A 23,635-nucleotide genomic window follows, 5' to 3' on the forward strand; every position below is an offset into this window, starting at 1 on the left:
GGCAGGCTGGCTGGCAACTGGCAAGTGATCAGGTGCCACTGCCAGTCTGCCACTGCTGCTGGAGTAACGTCAGGGTGACTTTACTGAATGACTTTAGTGTTATTTATACAAATGTGCACATTTTCATTTAACATGGTCAACACTGTGCATACAGTGAAGATTCCCCCTGCTAATAGCGCAGGGAGCTCTTGATTCTATTAAAGACAAGGAGGCGAGCATTAAGCTTTCATCTTCTTTATTTTTCACTCTCCAGCAGTCTCAACAAATATAAACTTTGTAAAACTTTCCTTTAAAATTTAACATTTTGTTTTTGTTTTACAAAGAAACTTCAAGTCCCATCATTCCTGTAGTCCCACAGTCTCTGGCCATGTGACCTAGTCCTTCCTGTTCCTCTGTCCTTCCTCTTCTTTGACTGCTTGAACTGCAATCCTTCTTAACTGTGTAAAAACTGTCCAACTTGCTCTGAACTTCCTGCTTTGTGCTGGATTGGACTCTCACATTCGAACTTGCGAGCTTGTTCCAGATAACTGATCTAATCAGGATCTTCAGCTGTTCTTTTGCTCATCTCCTTATGCCAGGAAGAAACAAAATTGTGTATGTTAGGGCGGGGAATACACACCCTATTCTGGAAGAAATAGTCATGTTAATTATCAACAATGCATTACATCATTTACTTCATTAATTTGTGTATTCGGGACGGGAATTTAATGCTCGCCTCCTTGTCTTTAATAGAATCAAGAGCTTCCTGCGCTATTAGCAGGGGGAATCTTCATTCTATGTCAAGACGGAGGCGAGCATTAAGCTTGTTCAAAGCTTCGCGCCACTGTCTCTGCTATCACATTTATTGGTCTAAAATAAAACGTCCTGAACGTTGAACCGTTAGCCCAGTCAGCTGCTTTCATGATGTCTTGTAATGCTGCACCTTGCCCTACTGCCTTCGAGGCCATAGCTCCTCTGACTGAATGTGCACCGAATTTGAATTGTCAATGCCTGCCAGATTCATGATGTCTCTGACCCATCTCGCTATAGTGGCTGTTGCTACTCCTCTATGTGGTTTCCTACGTGCTATTAATAGTTGGGTTATTCCCGCTGGCCTCACTTCCGCCGTCCTGTTCTCGTATTCCTTAATACATGATGCCCCGCACCACTTGGGATGTTCTTGCATATACGGGTAAGTGATAGTAGCAGAATCTGTCTTTGTTCTCCTGGCTATGTTGAATGTCACTCCCTCGGGGCCATAAGTCTTCCGATTGATCTCTAATGCTTTAACGTCTGCTACTCTCCTACATGATATCCAGCACAGGAGCATAGCAAGCTTACCAGACAACTGCGCCAGGGACAGATACCTATTGTTCGGCCAGCCTGCCAGAAATCTTAACACTATCGACATGTCCCATAGTGTGTCGTACTTTGGTTGCGGGGGTTTCCTAAATCTTATCCCTTTCAAGAGCCTTATCACAGCTATGTTTTCTCCCATTGGAACCCCTTCTATAGGCAGATGTCCTGCTGAGATTGCAGACCTATACACTCCTATAGTCCTGTAAGCTTTACCGTCTTGGAGCCGCTCTGCTAGGAAATGTATTATTTCGACTAGAGGGGCAGAAACGGGATGAATATTTCTCCTTCTGCACCACGACGCCCACCTATTCAAAGCTGCATCGTAGCTCCTTCTGGTAGAGGGTGCCCAAGACTCGGCGATGAGGCTCGCAGCCTGTGCCGAAATTCCTGGGAGATTCCAGCGTCTCCTGCTATCCTGCAAGCCATCAGCGGCAGTGTCCCCTTCACCCTCAGAGGGTCATATGACCCAGCCGGGTCCGTGAGCAGGCTCGCTTCTTGAGGTAGTAATCTCGGGCAGTCTATTAACAGCTCCATGAGCATCGGAAACCACACTTGCGATTTCCAGATCGGGGCTACTACTATGAGGCTCGCTGCCTCTCTGCGTACTTTCGCCAGTACCCTGCTAATCATTATAAATGGCGGGAAAGCGTAGAGTACTTGTTCTCTCCAGTCCTGCAGGAAAGCATCCGCTCCCACTGCCGCTGGGTCTAATCTCCAGCTGAAGAATCTCTCTTTCTGTGCGTTCAGTCTGGACGCAAACAGATCTGTGTGAATCGGTACCCACAGTTCTTCCAGCTGTCAGTATATGCTCTTCTCCAGCATCCAATCGCTGGAGTCTGATAGGTATCTGGAGTTCCAATGCGCTATAACATTCAGCGATCCCGGGAGGTACTCGGCTACCACTGAAATCCCCGATTCCAGGCAGGTGTGCCAAAAATCCTTGGCTATTTCTGCCAGTAATCTGGATCTCGTTCCACCTAAATGATTTATGTATTTGACTGCTGAAATGTTGTCCATCTTCAGCAGAATACAGGAGTTCACTCTCCCTTTGGTCAAAGCCTTGATCGCAAAAGATCCGGCTAATAGTTCCAGACAGTTGATGTGCAGCTGGAGTTCTTCCGCGCTCCACCTCCCCCCTGTCTGGAGATCCCTGCATCGGGCTCCCCAGCCTGCTCGGCTTTCATCCGACTCTATTATCTGATCGGGGCGGTCGCCGAAAATGGCTCTTCCGTTCCATGCTTCCATGTTCGCCAGCCACCACTGTAACTCCATCCTGAACTGTTGATCGATGTGTACTAAGTGGTGATACTGGAGGCCCTGCTGCAAATGTCTTATTTTTAACCTTTGCAGAGCTCGATAGTGAAGTGGACCCGGAAAGATTGCTTGTATCGAGGCTGCTAACAAGCCTACCACTCGTGCCACTGTGCGGAGGCATATAACTATTTCGTTGAGGCATGCTCTCAATTCTTTCTTTATGTCTCTTATCTTCCTACCCGGAATCTCTAGAGTTGCCGTTCAGGTATCTAACATGAATCCTAGGAATTCTATCCTCTTGGTTGGTATCATCTCCGACTTCTCCTTGTTCACTAGGAAACCTAGAGACGTCAGGAGTTTCGCCACCCAGTCGGCTTGGTAGAGGAGTGTTTCTTTGCAGCCGGCCATCAGTAGGATATCGTCCAGATATATGATCATACAAATCCCCTTCTAACTGATCGCTGCTGCTACTGGATTCATGATCTTTGTAAACACCCATGGCGCTGATGCCAGCCCAAAAGGCATTGTGGCGAATTGCCATAATTGCCCTCCCAGTCGAATGCCAGAAAGGGACGAAACTCCTTGTGGACTGGTACTGTCAGGTATGCATCTTTTAAGTCTATCCTTACTAGCCAGTCGTCTTGCCCGAGTGTATCCCTGAGCTGATGGGTCCCTTCCATCTTGAAATGGTTGTAAACTACCCATCTGTTCATGCTCTTTAGATTTATTACCGGTCTTACTTTGTCCTTTCGATGGACTAAGAACATATTGCTCACAAATTTTGGGTGTGTGACGCATCGCTCTATCGCTCGCTTCTCTGCTAGCTTCTGCAATTCTGCGTATAATAGCTTTTTCTCTATCTGCGTTGCGACGAGAGGGTGGGGTGTTTGGCTTTGGTAGGGGGTCCCTATGAACTCTATGTGCATGCCTTGTACTGTCTGAAGGACCCAGACATCGCTGGAAAGCGAGCGCCAGCTTTCCCAGAACATCGCTGTTCTCCCTCTCACTGGTGGGTATGCAGAAACTCTCACCTGTGGGGAAGTTGTGTCCTCTTCCCTGTCCTCTGCCTCTCCTCCCTCTCGGGAAGCGTCCTCATGGTGGGAAGAATGAGTCTGGTTGTCGGCTCTCCCAGTAGTTGTTTCTATTTCCTTGAGGCCTTCTGTACGATTGGAAACGACCGGCCGCTCGGCCTCTGAACCGACCGGTCCCACTGAAAACTGTTTCAGGAAAGATTTTCTTCATCGAGGCTTGCGCCTTTTCTAGGGAGGCGTAAGTTCCCACGAACCTCCCCATTTCTTTGCCGAATGTCACCGAATAAAAGGCCTTGCGCTGCCTCGCCTGCTTCATAAAACGACAGATCTCCTAGTTTCTTGTCTATTTTCAGCAGGAGGCCTCTTCTTTGCTCCGAAGAAATTGCGCAGTTCGCGTTGCCTAGAAGGCATACGGCTCTTTGCGCCCAGTTTGCTAGGACACCTGGGTCCACCTCTTCTCCGGTGTCCTTAGCCCGTTCTGCCAGGTCCATAATTTTCGCCAATTTTCACCAATGGACCCGCCATGTCCAGGATCTTTTCCTGGCAGCTTTTCCAATTAATTAATCAATAATTCTAGACTGAACCTCTCTGAAAACTTCTCCAGAAGGACATGCTCTTCGCCTGGACGGCAGAATACCAAATGGACATTCGACACCATCAAGCAGTCCCTAGCAGAAGCCAGGAAACTGGCCTACTTCAACCCGGACTAGCACACTAAAATTGTGGTCGATGCAAGCCCGGTGGGGCTAGCAGCCATACTCGCCATACTCGCCTAGACCAACGGAATCGACACTCACACGAGGCACGTTGTGGCCTACACCAGCAGGGCTCTGGCACCCCCCCGAATCTGCGTACTCCCAGGTGGAAAAAGTGAGTCTGGTGGCAGTCTGGGCATGTGAACATTTTCACAACTTCATTATAGGAAAAAGATTCACCCTTATTACGGACCATCAAGCCCTATTGTCATTGTTTGGAAACCCACGAACAAAGATGCCCCCCAGAATTGAACGGTGGGGCATCTGCCTACAAGAATATGACTACCACATAATACATCGTCCGGGGGGTGAGCACAACCCAGCCGATTATCTGTCGAGACACCCTACAGGAAAGCCGACACCAAGACAGGGTTTAGTTTAGTTTATTATTTGATAATGCGCACCAAAACCCAGGGGTAGCCGGGCGCAGCAGTTACAAGAATATTTGAGCTTAGTTACATACAATAGTGCATACAGAACAAATGTTATTAACAATTTAGCAGGCATGTATAAGGGTACAGGAGGAGGGGGGTTCCTATACCACGAGGAAGTCAGGTCAGGGAACAGGAATGACAAAGTAGTTATTCACCGTGGGTAGCCAATGGTGAGTCCAGGCCAAGAGAGTTAGTTAGTTAGTTGGCGTTAGACCAGAGCCACTTTTTTACGTGGCGTCTAAAGCTCGAGTATGGTAGATTAGCTCTCAGTGCAGCGGGGAGGGCGTTTCATGTGCAAGCAGCTTTTACAGGGAAACTGGCTCCGCCTGTTTTTTTATCTAAATTTCGGAATCACAAGCAAGAGGTGGTTAGCTGCTCTCGTGTGGTATGTGAACGATTTTCTATTTAGTTTATCCGAAATGTATGGAGGTGCATTGTTGTTCAGTCCTTTGTTAGGGATAGTGTTTTAAGGAGGACTCTGTCGCTAATTTTCAGCCAGTGATGCTCTTTCCTAGTTTTGGATATGTGTGCTCTGCGAGGTATGTCCAGAGCTGCTCTAAGAGCATTATTTTGTAGTGTTTGCATTTTGTTTATGATAGACTTGCGGGCCCCCGAGTAGAGGGCGTTGCAGTAGTCTAATTTCGGCATTACTAGGGCGTTGGCTAATGTTATGCAGTTGGATTTGGAGAGTTAAGGTCTGCAAGCCCTGATTAATTTGCAAGTGTAGGCCGTCGACGATGCGAGGGCATTGGTTTGTTTTTTGAGAGAAAGTGTAGCGTCAAGGTAGAAACCTAGAGTTTTTACCTCAGTTGCCACTTTGATTAAATTGCCATCAATATTGAAGGCAAGGTAATTGGGACTGAGTTTTTTGAGGTTGGAGTCGGAGCCCAAGATCAGTATCTCTGTTTTGTCATCGTTCAGGCAGAGGCGTGTGAGGCCATCCATGCCTGAATGAGGAGATAAATCTTATTTACTAGAGCTGTATCTTCGACAAAGTTGCCAGAAAGTGGTATGAGGATCTGAGTATCGTTCGCATAGTTGGTGTATGTTATCCCCAGTCTGTCAAGTTTGTCGAAGAGTGGCTTAGTGAAGATATTATACATTGTGGGGGAGACACATGAACCTTGTGGGACACCACAGGTGATATGTATTGGGTCTGCCGAGGCTGAAGGGGAGAACACTCATCGTTCGGTTGGCCAAGAAGGATTGTACCCAAGCTATCGCTTCACTTGAGAAGTAGGCGGCAGACGCTAGGTGGTTGCATAACACTGCATGGTCCACCAGGTCAAAGGCCGCCGATAAGTCAAGGAGGAGGAGCATAGCTGTGTTGCCTTTATCCTTCAATTCGTCGATTTGAGTCTTAAGGGCAATTAGGGCCGTTTCAGTGCTGTGTAGTGGTCTGAAAGCAGATTGGCGTGATCCTAGTAATTGGTTTGTCTCTAGTTTTGTATCTGGAGGTAGGCTACTCTGTCGATGATTTTAAGGAGAAATGGTACCGTAATGATGGGCCTGTAATTAGTAGGGATGGCTGGGCCATGGGCCTGTTTTTTGAGGAGGGGCAGTTCCCAAGATTCTTTGAGGTTAGTGGGTACAGTGCTAGTTCTAAAGGATGCGTTAATTAGCTTAGCTATGAAGGGTGCTAAGTCTCTGGCTGCGTCCTTAATGACTTGTGCAGGGCAGCTGTCGCCTTGACAATTGGAAGGTTTCAGGGAAGATATCACCTTTTCAGTTTCCGCTATGGATATATTGGTGAATCTGAATGGTTCACAGTTGAATTGGGTGACTGTTCTAGGTGTATCAGGCAATTGGGTAGTCTGGGTTGCAGTGGCACTCAGGTAGGGTTTTTATTTAGCAATTTTAGATTGGAGAGTTGTAATTTTGTTCGCTAAGGCATTTTGGATACTTGTGCACCATTGTTTGTCCTTGGGAACGTTGTCAATGGGAGCAATCGGATTTTCCATTTCCCGAAGGATGGAAAAGAGTTCTTTCGAGTTGGAGTTAGCTTTGCTGATTCTCTTGTTGAATGTATCTTTTTTTAGTTTGAATTATTTCCTTCTTGTAATGTTTGGCAAGATTGTCAAGTAGAGTTTTATTCTCTATTGAGGGTGTGTGCCTCCGAATGGCTTGTAGTTTACGTTTTTGGGTTCGTAATTTTTTAAGATAGGGGGTAAACCATGAGTTAAGGTGGGCCTGTCGTTTACTTTTGCGTTCTTTGATAGGGGCAATGGCATCCAATGCTTTGGACATAGTATTGTTAAATGTCTCCACTAGCGTATTTGGATTAGTGTCAATAGTACTAGCTCTAAGATCTGGTAGGAGAAGCGGAATTATTTTTTCAACCGTAATGTCTCTTTTGCTTCTTGTATGCACAGGTGGAGCTGTTTCCAGGTTGGCTGGTTTAGGAGGCTCTATGGTGGATGAGAAGCAGATGAGGTGGTGGTCAGTCCATGTCTGAGGTAGTATATTAGAAATGGTGGTAGTGCAGTTTCTGTTAGCTATCCAGTCTAATGTGCGACCTTTCATGTATGTAGGGGCTAAGACTTTTTGGGTAAGGCCATGATCGGTTAGGATAGATTGGATAGAATGGGTCTGTTTATCCTCAACATCATTAAAGCCCAGATTAAAGTCGCCTAGCAGAAGGAGCTGGGTGGGGTCTTTGATGATGTTATTGAGGAGGCTGGATAGGTCTTCTTCAAAATTACCCAAATCGGCTTGGTGGTCTGTATACTGGAGGACCGTTAGGATACTGTTGTTTGAAATAGGAATTTTAGCCGAGAGAAGTTCGCAGGATGTGATTTCAGGGTGAGGGCAGAGTCTAGCAGCTAATTTAGTTTTGGAAATTATAGCAAGGCCACCTCCCCTGGAGTTGGGGCGATCGACTCTTAGTATATTGTAATTGTCGGGTATGGCAATCATGAGTGCGGGACTTGCGGCATCATGGAGCCATGTCTCAGTGATCGCAAAAAGATCTAAGTCAGCTGAGGCAAGTATGTCGGCAATTTCAGTATTATGTGCTACGAGGGATCTAGCGTTGATGAGGGCACCTGGCAGGGTGGAGGATATAGTTTTCCCTTGTGTGATTCTAGGCGGGGGAAGGTTAGGCTTCTTCTGGACCTGCGGTTGGTCTATTTGTATCTTGGGTCGTCTATCTGCAGATCGGGTAGGCAAGTTGCAGTTGGGAGCAGTCATGATAGGATTGGCCCCTAGAGGAATAGTTCTTTTATTTTTAAGGTCATATAGACGGGGCAGTCTAGCTCTGAGCCGGATGTTTCTCTCTAGCAGGTTACATGGAGTGGTATTGAACTGGTCCATTGTTAAGATAATAGTTAGTATGGCCCAGAGGAGGGAGTAAAGTGCGTATAAGAGGTAGGTCTTAGAGATGCACAAAGTGGACAGTGGCATTAAGCGAAGGGGCTACTGGGTTTCGCAGTCCAGTAATGCCTAGGGTGTGCGCTGCACAGGGCTTCAAAGTTTGGCAATCCTAACATTGACTGAGAAGTACACAGCAGGCGCATCTGGATTTGGCCGTCTTATCTGTGCCTAGGATATATGCAATAGGAAGCATTTAACTTTGGCAGACCTGGCCGTGATTTAAAATACATGCAGCAAAAAGACAGCTAGATATGGCATTCTTAACAGTGGCTAAAATGCAAGCAGTGAAAAGAAGGCATCTAGATTTTGCAATCCTAATGGTGACTAACATGCGAATAACACAGAGACGTCTAGATTTGGCATTCCTGACAGTGGCTAAAATGCAGACAGCGAAGAGAAAGGCCTCCAAATTTGGCAAACCTAGAGGTGACTAACATGCACACAGCGATAGGGCATCTAAGTTTGGCAGGGTTAGTAGTCAGGGCATTTGGTGACATACAGTTGGATTATGCTACTATTATAAATTGGTCGAGTGGCCAGAAGGCGAGCAAATAGTCAGTCTAGGTACAATTGTAGGGGTACTCTGAGGACCATTACGTATATAATCAGGCAGGAAGAAGAATGCATAACATATTAAACATAGATAAGGGCTGTAAGCGTGATTTGTTAACACAGTTAGGCAATGTGCACTGTTAACAAGTAATAATAAGTAGAGGCACAATGCAGTGGTAGTGGCAGCTAACTTTGGGTATTGCATTAGGACTATAGGTCAGCAAAATAAAAATGCGGACAAGCACGATGTGGGGGAGTGAGGTATGACTCATGCCTGTGAGTTTAGGATGGCTTTGGTGAAAGCATTGTACGTGGTGTTGCCACCCTAGGAAAAGGCGGGGTGGCACAAGTATCCAGAAGGTTCAAGGGAGGAGTGCAGACACAGGTTTGTAGGTCGTGAAATGGAATATATAAGCTATAAAGGGTGACATGGAATATATAAGCTATGTTACCAAAAGCACACTACCACCAGGGTTATCCTTAGAAACCGTCGCACTTGCGACAGCTGCTGATCCATCCATGGCCCTGGCGATTGAACTCACGGAACACAAGTGGAAAGACTACAAGAGATCGCTGTCAATGCATCCAGGGGCAAACCGAGACGAACTGGAGAGGCTCGCAAGAATCCAATCCGAGCTGGCTGTAAAAGACAAACCCATACTCCTCAGAGGGTGCAGAATAGTAATCCCAGCGGCCTTGCGATCAGAAATAATTAAGACAGCCCATGAGGGACACTGAGGAGCAGACAACACCAAATGTCAACTACGCTGCCATATGTGGTTCCCCTTCCTTGACGCCCTAGTCGACCGGTGGGATAGGCATTGCATGGCGTGCCAGTGCACGACCAGAGCCGAAACACCAGTACCCCTACTGCTGACACAGATACCAGAACATCCATGGGAAACAGTGGTGGTAGACTTTTATGGTCCCCTAGAATCAGGGGAATACCTACTTTTATTCATGGATGAACATTCAAGGTTCCCAATTGCAAAAAGATCATCCACAGCCTTTGCACAAGTCGCAGTAATCTTCGATGAAGTTGTGTAGAGAATGGGGCATACCGGACGTTATCAAGTCAGACAATGGCCCGCCCTTCTGCGGCCACGATTTCACGACATTCGCCAAGTACTTAGGGTTCAAGCACCAGAAGATAACACCCCTGTGGCCCCAGACGAACGGGATAGCCGAGAGATTCATGTCATCGAATAAAAAGATGTTGCAAAGAGCCAGACTGGAAAATGTTGATCCACACCAAGCCTTATGTAGGAGGATATTATCAAAATACGCCTCATGAAGCCACAAACAAGACCCCGGCCGAACTCATGGTAAAGTACCAAGTTCGCACACGAATCATACACTATCCGATAAACAAACCAGAAACAGATCCACAAATCCTATGGAGAGATGCAGAGAAGAAGGAACGAGCCTGCATCCAAACAGATGAAAGACGAGGAGCGCGTCCAAAGGACTTTCAATTAGGAGACGAGGTACTGGTGCAACAGTCAACAGTTAAGAAGACTAAGTCAAGATTCGCCCCACAGACACTACAAGTCACGGCCATCAAAGGAACAATGGTGACTGCTGAAAATGAAGAACGACAAATAACACGGAACAGCTCAAAATTCAAGCTTGCAACAACCACGGAAAATGAGAGACGTCAGCCTCCAGATCCTGAACCAATGTCAATAGATTCTCGAGACACACTGTGGACACCTCCAAGATTCTCCCCTCGTCCAGGAATGAAGAGAACAGAGAAGCCTGATGAGGATCCAGGAGAAGGCACTAGCAGTCGTGCCCAACGAGCCGTGAAGAAGCCAGCACGCCTGGTTGAAGAGTGCTGAGAACGTTGTAAGGACATTTCGTCCGGGGTGATGTTAGAGTGTTTGTGTCTCCTTAAGAGAACGACACCATGTCACGTGAGACGTAGCATGTAAGGGGGAGGGGGTGCAAAGGAGAATGGGAAATCCCCCCTCACTAACGTGACAGGGGGTTTAGATTCTATTAAAGACAGGAGGCGAGTATTATGCATTTCCATCTTTACTCTGAAACCACAGCAGCAAAGAAAAAGCTTTACAAACAAAATGTTTCAACAACAGAACTAGATAAGAGTTCAATGTCCATGCATAGGGACCTCCCCAAACCATCATGGAGGACAGGTCATGCCCTGCAGGGAACCAATGAGCAGGGACCCTCCTCTATATATATATATATATATATATATATATATATATATATATATATATATATATATATATATATATATACACATTACTCTAACCCCAACCCCTCTTTCTGCAGCTGTCTTGCACCAGACGTCCAATGAAACGGTTGAACTGCGTAGCGCGGAGAAAGGATCTAGAGAAACTGGAGATCTCACCTTCCCACAGCCTGAATCTATGACGAAGTTCTTCTGGATAGGACTTCTCACCCAAATCTGAAACAATATGAAATATAACAGGGTGGGTGGGTGGAAGCAGAACAGCCAATACAAAGGGAGGGTGGGTGGGATAATACTCGCCTCCTGTCTTTAATAGAATCTAAACCCCCTGTCACGTTAGTGAGGGGGATTTCCCATTCTATGGCATGACAGGAGGCTTCATATTATGCAAGTTCAAAGCCCTTGCATCCCAATCCAAATCCCACCCTGAGCAATACACTAGTGATAAAATACAATTATTATTCCTCATATTATTCCCATGACCAAACGGCTGCTTTGACAATTCCCTCCCCCAGGAGAGCATCTTAAACACTATAGCATCTTCCATTGAAGGACCAAGGAGCAATTAACTCCCTTTCTCTGCAAATCTACTTAATCCATATGGCCCAAGGGTAAGAGACCCCGCAATAATGTTCCCACAGGAAAGCAGCTGAGAGGTATTTAGGGGTTAAGTCCAACTTAAGCATTTATAAACACTTAAAAACGTACACATTAGAAAATGACCCAGACCTGGATAATAAATGGAGGAAACCCTATGGGTACCCAATCGGGCACTAAATCCTGACCCCCGGGAGAACATGCCACTGTCCATATCTAAAGGGCTGAAACAGGAGATGTACTTTAACAGGAAAGAAACTCCACATGGATAACTTTGAAAACCGTTGTAGCACAGACAAGCCTTACTTGAAAAAACAAAGATGTGGTAATACCAGATGATATAATCGAAGCCGATAAGAAACACCTAGTCAAGGTGGAACCCCAAAACCAATGGACCTGAAGGTCCCGCGCACCAAGTACTGCCAACCACCGTTTTCACCCTTAGCGACCATGTTTCGCTGCGATAATGGCAGTAAAGTGCAATCGTTGCCATGTAAAGTAGCCTTCGTAGACCGTTCTACCAGAACAACCTATTTCCGTTAAGGGAGAAACAGAAGCAAAATCTTATCACATACCCATTCACTGAATAGCCGCCATCTAAAGAAAACAGGCTTATTAAAGGCTTTCCAAAAGTCCTTGACGACCCAGATAGTGCACTGCGCAAAGAACTTCTGAAGCCCCAGGAAGAGATGAAAATATATTCTAATGAATAACAGAGGAACCATAAGAGAGAAGTGAAGGGCAGGGATAGAGAAAGGTGGATAGGGATGACACTAGACAACATGCACCGTAAAATGCTATAGGGATGGGAACCATCCCCCTCCCGAGAAGGCCCCAAAAGGAACCGAGCAATCCCGGAGGAACCGTCCGAAGACAGTGGACTGGCATCCACCTTCTCACAAGGAAAAGAGATTACCCAATTGGAACTCCAACCGTACCAGATTGAGGCCAAAGAGAGCTAATAATGTAGCTTTCATAAAGCGCTACAAACCATCAGTCATCTGAGCCCTGCTTGTTATAACACACGGTGTGTGGAGCTCATTTATCGATCTCGCAAGTATGAAAGGCTGAGTGTGGCTCTGCCCATTGGATCCTGCATCAGCAGGCTTTGCACAGATGTTAAAGCGAGTGATGCACTTGCTGAGTTATCGGACCGACATCCTGATTGACAATATGTTGCTCCAGTCACGGCGCTAACTGGAATTGATCTTAGAGAAAGGCTCTTGTGTGTAACAGGGTTAGGTAACTGTTCCAAAGGCTGATCTAAATGCGAGAGCAATAGATTCTCGCGGGGTGCTTGGAACAATGACACTGAAGGAGCTGGCCCTCTGCCCATCTAGGTTAACTAGCTAAGGGAAAAAAAAAAAAAATCACCCTTTCCAGGGGAGAAAACTGCTAACTCCTTACTTAAGTACAGTCTATCATCCCAAAGGATAAGATGCAGAGTTATAATGACGTGCCTAAAACCAAGAACAAACTCTGTGATTGCGGAAGGGACATCTCTAACTGTATCCAAGAAACAAATATATATATATATATATATATATATATATATATATATATATATATATATACACACACACACACACACACACACACACACACACACACACACACACACACACACACACACTCACTCACTCACTCACTCACTCACTCACTCACTCACTCACTCACTCACTCACCCTCGGTGAGTTATCACCTTCTTCATTAACTTGGTGACACCAGGGGCTGAAGGGAAAGGCCAAACCGAAAGGGAGGGACAATGATAAGAGTGAACCCATCAGTAGAACTGACGCGGAAACTCCTGAGGGGAGGAATAATGGAGGAAACCCCCCAACACTAACCCTCGAGGTCTAATACGACCATACCATCTGCCAGGAGACAGGAAACAATGAGCATAACAATACTTCCATTTAAAGAGTGCCATGAATATATGTTAAAATGTGTAAAATACTTATTATTAGAAGTATCCTATATGTCCACTCCCAATTAGTGAGAGCATATTTATCTCATTCATAATTGAGAAACCGCGAGGGAGGTTGTTATCACCGCCCCTTCTAAAATGAGGGCAAGGGAAAAACTGACAGAGGAAGAGCACAAATAGGATCCTTGTTAACCCACAGCAACCCCCAGGGGTTTGAGATGAACATCATCTACGAAAAACCTAGTGAACACCAAAGGCATTACAGGAGATATCCTATGACTAGCAGGACTGCTGTCGGCACAATCCTTCCAAAGGAACAAAAAACACCGTGCTCAAGCCCCTCGAGCAGAGGAGTAACTGTGCGCACTTCTTGATGCACCTTCTACCGGATAGGTAGACTCAGGAAAACCTCCAAAGGCGCTGCTTCCTTCTCCTGAGGGGCAAGATCTTAATAAAGCCACATGTTCAATAATAATTTGAGATGAAATTGCACGGGTAAGGGCGTAGGTCATTCTGTGGCCGTGAAGGTTTTCCATCGAAGCCGAGCAGGCAATTGCTCTTATAATCCAGTCCTTCATGATCCGCACATTTTCAAGTGCTAGTATTATAATCCGAACCTGGATTGTATAGTTTAACCTCTCAGAGGAGTGCGTTGCCCTTGAGCCATCCCTTCTCACAAGAGGGGTAACTACGCCGCTCCGTAAGAGCAGAGGCGCCGTCGTTGCCGAGCAGGCAAACGGATCTCGATCAAGTAGCCCAGTACTTGCACATCAAATAGTGAACATAGAGGTTACATCCCTCTTTAGCCAGTGAGCAAACTGGGTTATACATGTCCTAAAAAACCCAGATACCCTCTTCCTTCGTAGGGTCCTACCCCTTATGTCCCCTAGGGCAAAGAAGGATACCCAGGACTGTGCAATCAATGTCGACAGGGTTAGCTCACAAAACAAGAGGATTGCACTGTCTCCCAAGACCGCCCCCCTGATGAGGTTCTTAACGCCTCATGAAGGCAAGTAGGGTCCGCCAAATTAACTGACACAGAAAACAAGGACCATGTATTAGGGGAGATATATATTAAGAAAACAGGATATGAGGAACAGACCAGAACTGTGGGTACACCCCCTAACCTGCGAACTTAACCCCTTCAGGGGAGGAGAAACCTAAAGGAAAACGGACTGAGTTGTCCTGAACTTACCTAACGGAAAAAGAGAGAGAGAGGGGTAATTAAGCAGACATTTCTTTTCCCCCGTAAAGGCACATGAAATATCATTCTAGTACAGGATTGTGCCTGAATGATGGCTGGATAGGAAGGCCCAAGCCCCCTTTAGGTCATTTAACAACCTCCTCCACCAACCCCTGTCTTTTCTTTGAAGGATAAAGTGAGAAAACAAATAAAACAAACAAAATAGTTGTTTAAACAAAGAGAAGCGGCAATGCTTCACACACAGCTTAACCATTGCTGTGTCAAAGGAATACGCCAGCAAGCAAGCGCACCACAAGCTGCTTACCCGAGCAGGGTATGGAAGTCAGCAGCACGCCAGGGAAGAACCCTCGCATCCAAACTCAGGTGAAACCTGAAGCCGAGCAGGCAGCGGCACTCAAAATAAAGGTGCTGAAATTCTGACGCAAGATACACTTGGTAGCATTTTGTATTTCATTTCTAAAATGTAAAGGTGGTGCATGGCGCTCCCCTCACCTGCGCTTCAGTAAGCAAAGCTGTTGCCAGGGCGCGCATGGGGATTGAAATGGGAGACCCATATGTGGAAGCCTGCACCTTTCCCATAAGGATTACTTTAAAGGGAAAAACCCCTTTTATCTCATTTGGTATAAAGTGAACAATTTAGCATTCATAAGTCAGCAATTATATATATAGCGCTACAAACCCACAGGTATCCAAGCGCTGCTCAACCCTACCCCTGGGTCAGGGCAGCGTATAAGAAAGGAAAATTCCCTTATGGATTAATTCAAAAATTTGACATTCATAATTCAGCATAAAAAGATTTAAATTTGTTTTTAAATCATGCCAAGGATGTTCCAGACCTTGGATTAGAACTCAGGTCTCCAGCATTCCAAGACCAAGCACTTACCATTTGAGCCACTGGTGGCTGTACTAGCTACAGGAGAAAAAAGCGCTGCTCAGCCCTACCCCTTGGCTGTGCGTGCGAAGTCCGAAGCAAAGGCTTCAAAGACCTGTGCTGACAAAGACTCTCAAAATAAAAGAAAACATAACTGGGCGCACTAGGCACACCAACCCACGCGTGACAGGCCTGTAAGCAACAGCTTCTAAATGGGCCTCACGCGAAAAATAAACAAGATAAACAAAGGGTGTGGACGGGAGGTCTGAAGCCCAGGCTTCAAAGACCCAGCACAGCTGACATTCTGTACATAAATCACGCTGGACAGGCCTGAAGCTAAAGCTTTAGCGTCCACAAGGGCCCATGCGACTGCTCGCATTATCTCAGAAAGAAAGTAAAATAAACACACAGCTCGGCGCTGCCAGGCGCCCCAAACCAATAAAAGGAACCATACTGCAGGAAGAAGCACGGGCGCTCGAGGCCCATTAATTCTGTTAGACGCCACAAAGTAAGTGGCCGTTCAAATAACACAGCAAATAAATTTAAAATAAGGAAACACAATTTTCCAAAGTGAAAGCCGCAAGGCACACATATATATGCAACACCAATTAATATGGCAAACACTGACTAACATGTAAGACACAACTGAAAGGGGTGACTTAGCTCTGTGGTGTCAGCAGCAAAGAAAGAGGGGTTGGGGTTAGAGTAATGTATATATATAGAGGAGGGTCCCTGCTCATTGGTTCCCTGCAGGGCATGACCTGTCCTCCATGATGGTTTGGGGAGGTCCCCATGCATGGACATTGAACTCATCTAGTTCTGTTGTTGAAACTTTTTGTTTGTAAAGTTTTTTTCTTTGCTGCTGTGGTTTCAGAGTAAAGATGGAAATGCATAATATGAAGCCTCCTGTCATGCCATAGAATGTCTAATCCCCCACACTAGCGTGAGATGGGGGTTTAGATTCTATAAAAGACAAGGAGGCGAGTATTATGCATTACAATCTTTACTCTGAACCACAGCAGCAAAGAATAAAAAACTTTGTAAAACGAATTTTTTTCCAATAAACATAAAGTTATAACAATGCAATGGGAAACATCCTAGTCCAACATGGTGGGCAGGTCATGCCCTGGGGGTAGCCAATAGGGAGCGAGCCAGTCCCAATATAGGTCCATTCCTTTAATAACTCCCCCTCTTTCTGACGCTGATCTGTCTCACACGACCACCGAACACCTTCTCCACGTAGAACGAAGAACAAACTCCCATGGAGACGCCGGGGCTGAAACCTTCTGCAACCTGGAGCTCAATCTCCCACTTCCTCCTGCATCGAAGTCATCAACTGCCCTCTGAAACAACAACCGACACCAGTAAGGGTGGGTGGGTGGGTGGGTGGGATAATACTCGCCTCCTTGTCTTTTATAGAATCTAAACCCCCATCTCACGCTAGTGTGGGGGATTAGACATTCTATGGCAAGACAGGAGGCTCATATTATGCAAGTTCAAAGCCCTTGCATTACATTCACCGTCCAGGAGTCCCGGATGACCGCCATAGAGTCTTGCGACAGGCCTCTGAAGCACCAGGAAGAGCTGAAATCTTCCAAGCCATAAGGGCAAGGTGTCCCTGCGAGACCAACTCGTGAGGGAGACCCTCTGGATCCACTAGCAACAGGGGATCGCGAGGGAGAAGACGGGGAATATCTATTGCCAATTCTAGAAGGGCCGGGAACCACACTTGAGAAGGCCAAAAGGGGGTAACCAGAACCAGAGACACCGCCTGAGTGCGAACCTGGACCAGAACCCGGGCTATCATTGCAAAGGGAGGAAAGGCATACCCCAACTGACCCGACCAATCCTGGAGGAAAGCGTCAGTGGCTAGAGCTAACGGATCTGGTCTCCAACTGTAAAACCTGGGAACTTGACAATTCAGTCTGGAGGCAAACAAGTCTATCATCAGAGGACCCCAGAGGGACTCTATGCGGGCGAAAAGAGACCTGTTCAGCATCCAATCGCTCCTTTCCTCCTACGTTGCTGACTCCTGGAAGGTATTCCGCTTTCAAGAGAATATCCCTGTCGAGGCAAAAATGCCAAAACTCTCTCGCCAAATCCGCCAAGACTTTGGACCTGGTACCCCCCAGGTGATTGATGTACCTCACCGCAGATATGTTGTCCATGCGGAGGAGAACACAACAATTTCCCTGATCCTTGAGGAGACTCCGAACAGCAAAAGACCCCGCTAACAACTCTAGGCAATTGATATGGAGTAGTTTCTCTGACTCTGACCATTTCCCTCCCGTGGAGACCTGACCCAATCTGGCTCCCCAACCCGATCTGCTCGCATCTGACTCCAGAACGACATCCGGCGATGGGCCAAAAATTGCCTTGCCATTCCAGGCCTCCATGTGCCTGAGCCACCACAGAAGTTCCAACCTGGCCTCTGGCGGCAATTCCACCATTTGGGAGTAAGAGAGACACTTGCGCAAATGCTTGGCCTTTAAGCGTTGCAGTGCTCTGTAATGTAGGGGAGCAGGGAAGATAGCCTGAATGGATGCCGACAACATCCCTACAACTCTGGCCAACTGCCTGAGGGAGATCCTCGCTCTCCTGAGGAGTAGACGAATTTCCTTCTTTATCTTGGACAGTCTGCTGTCTGGGAGAAGAAGGATGCAAAGCTTTGAATCTATATTGAAGCCCAGAAATTGGATACATTGCGTAGGCTTCAATATGGATTTTTTTACATTTATCACAAAACCTAGATCCTGTAAGAGGGTCACAGTAAATTTCAGATGAGAACACAGAGTTTGATAATTCTGGGCTAGGAGCAACATGTCGTCCAGATAAACTATGATCCGAATCCCCCTGGATCTGAGAAGAGCCATCACAGGGCGCATGAGCTTGGTGAAACACCATGGGGCCGAGGACAGGCCAAACGGAAGGGATGCAAACTGCCACACCCGACCCCCCCACTGAAACTGAAGATACTCCTGATGTGGGGGAAAGACGGGAACCACTAGGTAAGCGTCCTTGAGGTCCAATTTGACCATCCAGTCTGCAGGGAGAAGAGTATCCCTGAGTAAATGAATTCCCTCCATCTTGAAGTGGTGATAAACCACAAAAGAGTTGAGAGCTTTCAGGTTGATTACTGGGCGAAACCCCTGGTCCGGTTTCGGAACTAGAAAAATGGTACTCAGGAACTGAGAGGCCCTGTAAGAGGCCGGGACTACCGCCCCTTTGGAGATGAGATCCCGTGCCTCCCCATCTATAAGGGATTGTTTGACTTCGTCGAACACCAAAGGAAGGGGAAAGGACAACTGGCAAGGAGGGGCATAGAACTCTATCTGATAACCCTGAATCGTTTGTAGCACCCAAGGATCCGAAGTGAGAGCCTCCCACTGTGGAAGGAACCTGGCTAGTCTGCCACCTAAACTTTTGAGGGAAAAAACTTTTAGCACCTCGGAAATTACCTGATGGCCCTCTTGATCTTCCGGCTCCCCTGCCGGCACGTCCTCTCCAACTGGAGTTTTGTTGCGGATAGAACTGATTATGTGCTCCTCGAGCAGAGGAGGTATGTTATGCGCCACGGGGCGCAAACTGGCAGGGGCGGGAGGAGCCCTGGGAAAAACGGCCGGAGGAGCGGGCTCTACCTCGCCCAGCCTTGTTAAAAACCTTTGGGGCAAAAACCTTTTTTATATTAACCTGCGCTTTGTCCAGCGCTGTAAATGTGTGAACATAAGCTGACAAATCTTTCAGGAAAGAATCCCCAAACAAATTACCCTGAGCTGCAGGGCCACCTTCCCTCTCCGACATATCTGCCAGTTTGGAATCCAACCTCATTAATAATGATTTTCTCCTCTCCCTACATATGGAGGCATTAGCATTGCCGAGCAGGCATACCGTATGTTGGATCCAACCCCTTAATGCGTCAACATCTATCGGGGTATTAGAGGATGCCGCCTCTTCTGCCATTTCAAAAATCTGCGTGACTGGACCCAGGATGTCCAATAGTCTGTCTTGACAACTACGCCACGCTTTATCGACCCCCTTCTTGGGGTCCTTCCCTTTCTGGGAAAGAAAAGCCGCCATAGACTGGTCTATTTCTGGCGCTAGAGCTACCTTGTCGGCGAGCAACGGTCTAGGACATTTCGCCCGTAATTTATTACGATCCTCTTTGGCCATAGGGCGCCGGATCCAGAACTTGAGGAAAGAGGAAACCTCCTCAGAGGGTTGCCACTCAGCAGACCTGGGGTGTTGAATCAGGGCAGGATCAAAGAAAGGTACACCACTACCATCCAGCAGGGGACCCCCTTGAGGGGCTACCGAGGTCACCTTCCTTTTTTGCCTCTTAGGGGGCGAATCAGAATCCTCTGCACTGTCAGAGGATGAGACATCAATAGGGGGCTCCACCGGCGCGAAAGGCGCGGGGCCGGTCAGGGGGTGGAAGAGATAGGTCGAGATTCTTCCCACCCACGCTTTAAATTACCCTTAGGGGAAGCAATAGGAGATATGGCCACTAGGGGACTGAGTTGTCCCTGGGTATGTTTAGTTTTAACTTTACATTTTCTGGGTGCCTGGGACGCCACAGATGGGACAGCGTCCTGGGAGGGATGAAAATCCGCAATGCGGGTAATCAATCTGTCAAAGGCTGACGCCAAAGTATTATTCAAATCAGTTAAAGCGGAGTCCAAAGAGGACTGAATAGCTTGTGCCACTAAAGGCTGGGAATGACAGGCTTGATCCCCAATGTTTTCAAGAACCTTCTCACTTTTTTTGGCAGTGCGCACTTGAGTGCTGGCATCTGCAGAGGAGGGAAGCACTCCTTTGTCCATGACAGCACCAATTTCTTTGGTAAAATAGATATAAATATATATATATACCGTTAATTAAACACAGCCGGGTCAAAGCTGCACTCACACAAGCCGAGCAGGCTGTAAGGACTCAAGTTAATAGTGTGCCACAAACCTCAGGTAAGGGCCACCAAGGCAGAACATGGGCAGTGTCTGAATTCCCACAGACAAACACGCGAGCAGCGTGTGAGGGCAAAGAAGCAAAATTTTACCATACAAAACAACTGTAAAACTATTACCAATTTATAACAGAAAATGGAACATATTACGGAAAAAATAAATATATATACATTTTTTGTGGCGGATCTGCTAAACCTGCCTTTCACTAGCAGCACGCTTACCGCGTGTGCCACAGAGCTCCTTAGGCAACGCGCGTCGTCCGTCAGAATGTAACTGTTCTGAGCCGGTCGACGCGCGCAACAAACAAAGCAAATGCTCGCGGCCTCACAACAGGCGCACGAGTAAATAGAACGCTGCAGCGTTCCCCAAGGAAAGGTCACGAAGAGTGCCACACAATGCGAGCGAACGCCACGCTCGAATAAATCACCTCAGGTGAACGCGGGCGAGATAAACAAACGCTCCGCTTGCCTGCTTGAGGAAAGTCGCAGCATATACAATGTAACAAGAAAAAAGAAACGTGTTCTCCCAAACGCTGCTTCCTGAAACCAAGTGATACAAGTAACACTTTGAACACACAGTCTAAGAGAAAACCGGAGGTGTGACTTAGCTGTGGGTCAGCAGCAAAGAAAGAGGGGAAGTTATTAAAGGAATGGACCTATATTGGTACTGGCTCGCTCCCTATTGGCTACCCCCAGGGCATGACCTGCCCACCATGTTGGACTGGGATGTTTCCCATTGCATTGTTATAACGTTATGTTTATTGGAAAAAAAATTTTTTACAAAGTTTTTTATTTTTTGCTGCTGTGGTTCAGAGTAAAGATTGTAATGCATAATATGAGCCTCCTGTCTTGCCATAGAATCAGATTTGTATGTACGCCAATAAAGTAAGACGTGCAATCCAACTCGGTGTGTCTGTCCTTAATTTCGTATGCCCCCTCCAGGTATAAGACCTTGTAACCAGCGGACTCACCGCCAAGCCTCCTGCACGCCCATTCGTTTCAATGGGCCTCTCACCCGCCAAAAATAAAATCGGGTGCTTTCACCCGCCTTTGCGACACAAATGGTTGAGAGCTATGGCAAAGGCCCATTCCTTTAAGTGATTCTGAGAGCACATTCATTTGTTTGTTTATTCATTCATTCAATCACTGAAACTTGGCAGCAATGGGGAAGTGAACATTTCCCTGTGGATTATTGTTGTGTTTCTTGAATTGCCCCTGAGGCGCCACTCAGGAGTATCCTGAGCACGCGCAGAAATGTCTGAGCACTGAGCATGCGCAGCCACTTTCTGATCACGTGCCTGCAGTTACGCGCAGGAGACTTCCGGGTTAGGTGCATGGAGCATGCGCAGACGCTTGCTGAGTACTGAGCATGCGCAGGAGAGAGACTGTAGGGTTAGGTGCATGGAGCATGCGCAGGCGCTTGCTGAGTACTGAGCATGCGCAGGAGATATTTGAGGGTTAGGTGCATGGAGCATGCGCAGGCGCTTGCTGAGTACTGAGCATGCGCAGGCGCTTGCTGAGTACTGAGCATGCGTAGGCGCTTGCTGAGTACTGAGCATGCGCAGGCGCTTGCTGAGTACTGAGCATGCGCAGGAGAGTCTATAGGTGCATGGCGCATGCGCAGACGCTTGCTGAGTAGTGAGCATGCGCAGGAGAAATTCTTCGGGGTTAGGAGCATGGAGCATGCGCAGAGGCTTGCTGAGTACTGAGCATGCGCAGGAGAGACCTTCGGGGTTAGGAGCATGCGCAGAGGCTTGCTGAGTACTGAGCATGCGCAGGAGACAGACTTCCGGGTTGTGGTGCACGGGAGCGTTCTCAGGGCTGGAGGAGATGGGGCGGATGTGCAGCGCCTCTGCGAGCCTGAACCCCCTGAACCCCCTGGATCTGGGAAGGCGGGAAGCAGCAGCAGCAGCAGCAGCAGCGGCGAGGAGGAGCCCCGAGTCTGCGGAGGAGGAGAAGGCAGCACTTCCGGGGACCGAGGTCAGTACACGCAGCCAGCCCCCCAAACTCCTCACCCCCCGCCCCCCGCGCGCCTGAATCCAGAGCCCAACTCATGGCCCCAGTCCCAGGCCTCAGAGGGTGGGGCCTTGTGGGGGGGGGCCATCTCCCTGGTCTCCAGGCCCGTGAGCCAATGCCACAGGGGCGTGAGTCAGAACATGATGGGGGGGCGGGGGGCTACACTCGCAGAGGAGCCCCCAATGGATGCCCCCCGCCCCTCCGTTCCATGAGCATCGAGCAGGACCTCTTAAGCTAGGCCAAGACTAAACTGCACCCACTCTCCACAGGTGCCCCCCACCCCTTGCAGCTCTACATCTGCACCCACTCTCCACAGGTGCCCCCCCCTTGCAGCTCTACATCTGCACCCACTCGCCACAGGTGCCCCCCCCCCACTTGCAGCTCTACATCTGCACCCACTCGCCCCAGGTGCCCCCCCCCTTGCAGCTCTACATCTGCCCCCACTCGCCACAGGTGCCCCCCCTTGCATCTACATCTGCACCCATTCGCCACAGGTGCCCCCCCTTGCAGCTCTACATCTGCACCCACTCGCCACAGGTGCCCCCCCATGCAGCTCTACATCTGCCCCCACTCGCCACAGGTGCCCCCCCCTTGCAGCTCTACATCTGCACCCACTCGCCACAGGTGCCCCCCCTTGCAGCTCTACATCTGCACCCACTCGCCACAGGTGCCCCCCCCCTTGCAGCTCTACATCTGCACCCACTCGCCACAGGTGCCCCCCCTTGCAGCTCTACATCTGCACCCACTCGCCACAGGTGCCCCCCCCCTTGCAGCTCTACATCTGCACCCACTCGCCACAGGTGCCCCCCCCCTTGCAGCTCTACATCTGCACCCACTCGCCACAGGTGCCCCCCCCCTTGCAGCTCTACATCTGCACCCACTCGCCACAGGTGCCCCCCCTTGCAGCTCTACATCTGCACCCACTCGCCACAGGTGCCCCCCCCCTTGCAGCTCTACATCTGCACCCACTCGCCACAGGTGCCCCCCCCCTTGCAGCTCTACATCTGCACCCACTCGCCACAGGTGCCCCCCCCCCCCTTGCAGCTCTACATCTGCACCCACTCGCCCCAGGTGCCCCCCCTTGCAGCTCTACATCTGCACCCACTCGC

The 23,635-nt window shown here is 48.2% G+C and overlaps 1 protein-coding gene and 1 long non-coding RNA gene across 2 annotated transcripts in view; one reads left to right on the forward strand and one right to left on the reverse strand.

Annotated features, from left to right (window-relative positions):
- Positions 1–218: 218 nt before the first annotated feature.
- Positions 219–11,305, reverse strand: LOC138566131 (uncharacterized). The gene is made up of 2 exons (XR_011301845.1): positions 11,114–11,305; positions 219–568 (listed from the first exon to the last, which is right to left on the reverse strand). It is a non-coding gene; the product is annotated as an uncharacterized lncRNA (long non-coding RNA).
- A 10,956-nt stretch (positions 11,306–22,261) lies between these two features.
- LOC138567658 (zinc finger protein 585A-like) overlaps positions 22,262–23,635 on the forward strand; it is a 198,563-nt gene continuing 197,189 nt past the window's right edge. Inside the window, exon 1 of the mRNA XM_069646131.1 lies at positions 22,262–22,490. The gene's annotated coding sequence lies outside the window, so the exon portion shown is untranslated. The remainder of the gene's footprint in view (positions 22,491–23,635) is intronic.

The sequence above is a fragment of the Ambystoma mexicanum genome, chromosome 2p (assembly GCF_040938575.1).
Source record: "Ambystoma mexicanum isolate Mex_15411 chromosome 2p, UKY_AmexF1_1, whole genome shotgun sequence".
Classification (NCBI taxonomy): Eukaryota; Metazoa; Chordata; class Amphibia; order Caudata; family Ambystomatidae; genus Ambystoma; species Ambystoma mexicanum.